The sequence below is a fragment of the Poecilia formosa genome, unplaced genomic scaffold (genome assembly GCF_000485575.1).
Source record: "Poecilia formosa unplaced genomic scaffold, Poecilia_formosa-5.1.2 Scaffold46, whole genome shotgun sequence".
NCBI classification, from domain to species: Eukaryota; Metazoa; Chordata; class Actinopteri; order Cyprinodontiformes; family Poeciliidae; genus Poecilia; species Poecilia formosa.
The window spans coordinates 1,216,985-1,223,104 of NW_006799985.1; the positions used below are offsets into that span (position 1 = coordinate 1,216,985).

General features: G+C 34.7%; 1 long non-coding RNA gene across 1 annotated transcript in view; it reads right to left on the bottom strand.

Moving 5' to 3' along the window:
* Positions 1-1,923: 1,923 nt before the first annotated feature.
* LOC107836249 (uncharacterized) overlaps positions 1,924-6,120 on the bottom strand; it is a 7,332-nt gene continuing 3,135 nt past the window's right edge. The window contains exon 2 of the long non-coding RNA XR_001662103.1: positions 1,924-4,556. This is a non-coding gene — a long non-coding RNA (uncharacterized LOC107836249). The remainder of the gene's footprint in view (positions 4,557-6,120) is intronic.

A 6,120-nucleotide genomic window follows, 5' to 3' on the forward strand; every position in this document is an offset into this window, starting at 1 on the left:
ATCTGCAGTGAAAGTATTCCTTCTTGGCGATCATCCACATTAAAGCCGCTGGATTTTTTTTTTTAAATGAAAAGAAAATGAGATACAAATAGAGTAATAGAGATATTTGTGGAGAATGGTCGACTTCATGTAAAAATAAAGGTAACAGCATACAGAGTTTTCAATTTTAAAAAGAAATGAGACATCAGCCAAAGAAAGAAAAAAAAACAAGTTTGACTTTATTCTTCTTTATTCTTTTATTTTCCTTGCTGTCATAATGTTGAATTATTAAAAATGCAAAGATGGGTGGAGTTAAATACTATACAGTCTTGAAAAGCAGTGATATCAAACTCATTTTCATTTTGGGCCGTATCAAGATCATGAATGTCCTCAAAGGGTTGATTGTAGATGAGTGTAACAAAATCCATTAACAAAATGGTGAAATATTAATAAATATCTATCTCCATATTTGATGAGTCCTTCTTATATTTAAATAATATTGATGTAATTTGGTGCTAAACAGATAGAAACGCCTTTTCGATTGTGAAAATTATAATTAAGCACACGACTGTTTTTCGAAGAATCTTTATGTGGCCCTCTAAAGTCAAGAGGGCCACATTAAAAAGCTAAGGTGGACTGGTTTTGGCCCCCGGGCCTAGAGTTTGACATCTGTGTTGCAGAGGCTAGAAAAAGCTTCGCTATCTAGAAGCAAGATGACGCTAAAAGATACAGCCAGAGTCACAACTGAAAATGATTTAGACTAAAACATATTGGCCCAGTCAAAGTCCAGCCTAAATCCAACTGAGAATGTTTGGGAAGATCAAGCTGCTGCTTACAGAGAATCTCCATCTACATAGCTGGGTCGGGGTTGAATACTTTTGGAACACCCTGTAAGTGGGAGGAGACCAAACACAGACGTTAGCTGCCTGCACTCGAATGCAGTTTATTAACAGGAGTTAAACTTGGCATTGACATCTTGTTCTTAAGAATGGATGACTCCACTCATCAGAACAAAGGAAGGCATCAAGATTGTTTTTCCAAACCGTCTAAGACTCTACTTTTGTAAATTAAAAAACAAACCCGATGCCAACTCAAACAATTGTTTCACCAGGATTTAATCTTTAATCGTTTTCTTACTCGTTTGCATTCAAGATGCTCATGTGGAATTTTTAAAACAGTAAATCTAATACATTTCTTTTCATTTACTCTATTTTTTTTTCAAGTGTGTCGTCAGACAATGAATCTGACCAAACATTCCCAACATCGACTTCTACAACTCACCAAGGCTACAGTACATAAACTGAAACTTGAAGACAGATGCAATTTCTCAAACTTTGTGTCTTGACTTTATCTCTTCCTCTCTTCACAAAGACATTTAATCACCAAGATATGATTTAGTCACTTTTAAACAATAATGATCACAGGAAGCAGCGTCATTTGGGGACGAGGAAATCAATCAGACGCTCATTCAGCTTTAATTCATGTAGATGCACACCTAATACTCATTACAAAGATGCAATTTCCAGCCAGTCAACATAGATTAATGGGGGACCATCTCTCCTAGTGTTTTTCTGTGCTGTGCCATGCCTGCAGCAGGATAGATGGCTTTCATAGAGACAGAAGTGGTCCGTGGGCTCATTTGTCCAACAGACATGCTTATGACGAACTGGCTGGCTGACAGCATATTCATGAGACAGCAATCAAAATGACACAAAGCAGAGTTTTGCTTTGGTAATTTTATTGTTTAGTGTGACATATGAACAGAATTACACATATGAATGCTTCAATTCAAAGAAAGGATATTAATCTGCAAGTTGAGGCAACTTCTTTCCAATCAGTGTTGACCGGATAAAACCGTCCCACTACCACAAATATGATCTGTGCATTTTACATACAGATAAATATCAGATGAAGATTCAAATTATTATTATTATTATTTTTTTGGTTCAATTGCACAACAGCCTTGAATATTTCTGGGAACTCTGTCACTTTAACAAAGTTACTTCTTTCCACAGATATCTGCTGTATCCAGTAAATATATTGCTAATTTGCAAGTAAATGCAAAACACAACTAACATTAACATTTTTTATAACATTTTTGCATCAGTTATTATTATGCTTTTCAAAAAACTTGCCAAAATAAAATAACATTATTTAAAGAAATCCGGTTTCAAAAATCCAAAGTCTTTGACAATTATTTATTTTGTCAAACTTTTTGAAGGGTTAAAAAACTGTTTTGTTTTTTTTTTTGTTTTGTTTTGTTTAATGCTTCTTCTTTCTAAATAGAAACCACATGACATTTTTTTTCTGTACTAATTCGGAAAAACATTAAATATAGCTGTAAATTACAAAATTGTTCCCATCTCAAATATCAACATCATTTAAGACAAAAAAAGTAAACATTTCTTGCCGGGTGTGTTTTAATATATCAAAAACTATTCTCCTTTTTTCATTTCTCTGTACTATATAGTGCATGAAAAGTTCTTTACAAACAGATAATTAAGAACATTATTTTATGTTGAAAGCCCAGTTATAAACAATAATCAACTACTATGAGAAACAGCGTAAAAATTTATATATGAGTTTAATTAAACAGAAATTGTATAATCATCTGCCAACATAAAAAAAATAAATTCAACAACTTTGTGTTTAATTTAATAGTTTTTTATTATTATTAGCATTTAAGGTGCATATTTATTATATGAATAATATGAATTCTTTTAGGTATTCATATTATTCTCTTTATTACAGGACAAACTAATGAAATCGGAAAATCAGACTCAAAGTCTGAAGCTCATTTTCCAGCTTTATCCTTTCTCTTCTGGTTCCCATGTCTCCCCATCTCTTAATATAAAATCCAGCTAGTAGTCACCCCTGTTATGATCAGAGCTGTTTAAATATAGACCACCTGGATTTTTATTTATTAATTTTTTTATTTTATTTTAGCAGCAGAATTGTCAAAAAGAGAGAAAAAAAAGCTTACGGAGTGATTGCTCCTTGCATTTTTCCCCAGACACCCTCATCTTTCAGCATCTGGCAGTTATTTTGTGTTACTGTAAGCTTTAGACTGTGCAAGAACATTTTAAGGGGATAAGCGGAAAATAGCATACTAAATTATGTCTGCACCGTGAGGATGGAAACAAAAAGGTCTATATCTTAATGCATCTAAAATTATTTAGATTTTTTTTTACTAATATTTTCACCACAAAGTCTAACAACAGCAAAGTGTAAAATGTCTTCTCATATTGAAGGATACTGAAAGTATTCTAATGATTAGTTTGACTGCAAATATAATTCATTATGTAAAAAGTGTATTTACTTGATGTGTAAAATTAATACACCAATTTTTTTAACGTAAAGTTTTTCTTCTTCCTCCTTTTTGACAACTATAACGATGCAAAATAAAGATGTTTTTTTTTAAGCGTCAAACTGCACATTCTAGTGGTAGCTGTGTGTAAAATGTTTTAAATTGAGAAATATTTCATGTTTACAATTTTTGTCTCAATAATTACAAGTGATATCCAACATAACATGTCAGAACACTTCAAAATATACATTACACTGTTTGTTGTGCAATTGTAAATAAGTTGACAGAGAAAAATATTTACTTCCGCGTCTCTGTTTGCAGGTTTTTCTAAAACATCATCCCCCGCTGACAGCCATGGAGTGAGAGAAAGGACAGTGGAGCAAACAGAAAATAAACTCTTCAGTTGGAAACCCAGATGGCAAGTAGAACAATTGACAGTTGTTTAACTTGAATGAAAACCTGTGGGCTGAAATGGTGAATTTTCTGTGCCAATCTGATTTCTCTGAGATCCACTGCCACTTGGGGCGAAGATGAGGGAGCTTTGCTGCGGGATGGGCAGCCTTCCTGGGGAGTTCTGGTTGGTTGGAGTTACCTGCGCTGCCCTGGGCTATGCCACCGACTGTGGCTTGGAGCAGAACCAGTGCCCACAGCCGCCCTCCCTTTCCTCTCCCTAATATCCTCCTCGTCCCTCAGCTTGCCCAGCCATCCATCCTGCATTAATTAGGTTTGGTGCTGGAATCCCTCTCTCACGGTGCACGGTCATGTCCAACCACCAGCCGGAAAAAAAAAAAAAAAAAAAAAAAAGAAAAAAAAAAGAAAAAATACAATCACGTTTAACACAACAATTATGATAATTGAAGCAGAGCAGTCAGCTGAAGGAATAAGCAGATCTGATTAAGGGCCCCCTCTGCATGATCAAATATTAATCTGCTGTGTCTTCTCTCTGACCTGGCTTGGAACATAAGAGGTTCTTATGGTCTTATGCATTAACAGATTTGCACTGGCTCAACTCATAGCATCTAATAATATTAGACGTGCAAGTCAGAGCACTGAAGTCCTCCAGGAGCAGAATCCACTTACAATAAAACTAAATAAAAATAGCAAGGGTAATTATCAGCCTAAGCTTTATGACAAGTCAATTACCCTAAAGTACTATTGACAGTAAATACCTCCAAGTCAAAATTCTCAGCACCACCTGTTGGATTGGACGATATTCACAAGCCGTGGTAAACCCTTCTGGAGGTTTTGTTTCCGAAATCTGTAGTGGAAACTAGCAGAGAAACCCACACACACGCACACACACACACTCACGCTCACACACGGACACACACCTAACCCTGTAAAACTTAAAGGTATACTTCATGATTTATTTCACAGTTTATATCACCGTTTATTCCTGAGCAACATAAATTTTAATACTGAGGAAGTATCTGGACGAAGGCAAGGCTAAAAAAAATAATTTAAAAGCATATTTCATATTTTTCTTCAGTAAGTATCTGATCATTTCCATAGCTCATCACCAAGGAGAAACAGTGCATTTTCTTTTCTACCCCACGATTTGATCATTTGTGTCATGTTACTAAATATATGTTATTATATGACAGAAAATACCAAATCAATTAGCATACAATTTATTTTTCCTCTGAAGTAAGTTCAAAACAATCAAACATGTCTGACAATTATTTATGATAACAAATTTCAAAGAGTTGCAGGTTTTATTGTTTTTAAGTTAAAAAAATATTAATTAATTAAAATTAAGATTTTCAACGCTTTTGGAAAACAGTCGTGTAAAATAATTTTTTAGCTTTAATCTAAAACTGAGGCTTTACAAACTTTTAGCGTTGTTATGTATAATCCCAACACTTTGACGTAATACATTCAAACATTTTTTTATATATATATATTTTTTTATTAATAACATATTAAGTTGTTTGACACGATGCTTCTTGAGATCTCTGGGCTTGTCAGATTTAACTTCTGTCCAGGATACAGATCAAGCAATAAACAACATGGCTATGAACCAGACGGCAACTGGCAGTTTAAAGGAGATTACAGTGATATTAAATCAACACAAATACCCAGTAATTAATGCCCCAAAACAGCTTGGAAGAATGATTGGATTATGAATCTGGATTACATCTCGGAGCTTTCAGTGTCGAGAGCTGCAACGTCTGAGGGCCGGCGGGTTTAGTCCGGTTGACCTAATCTACTTACAGAGCATATTTAACTCCATATGATTTATACACAACATGCGGCTTATTCTGAAGTCAAGCCTTAATTTGGAACATATTGTTTATTCCTTTGGCCCGCTTTATTTCCATTTGAAAGTCAAATGGTTTAACTGGGAGATGCGCAGTGTGTAAGGGGCAAGGAATGTGCAGCCCACTAATGCAAACCACCGGATCCCTTAAATAACATTAATGTATACAGTGCGGCACATATAAGCTTTAAATTGCACAACACTGGACAAGCAGTGTTGGGAGCAAAGAGTGAGGATTGTTAAACTGAAGCATTACACTTCAGCTATCTTAAACTAAATTAAGGAGGCTTCAAACCAGGTATACAGTTTACTTTCTATGTGAGGATGGAAACTATGTAGCAAAAAAAAAACAAAAAGAAAACATGACGGCATTTATTTTAGTTAAACTGACTAAGTGAAGAGACTTGTTGCAGCTCAAGATAAGCGATCGTGTCCATACTTTGCAGATTTTTATCACTAAATTTCCTAAATAAAGCACAATAATCCACCGACGCCATGAGTTTTAATTTAGAGCACAGTTCTGTGAAACAAGTCTAAGAGTGTTTGTGAGAATGACCCTTGTTGACTAATATGA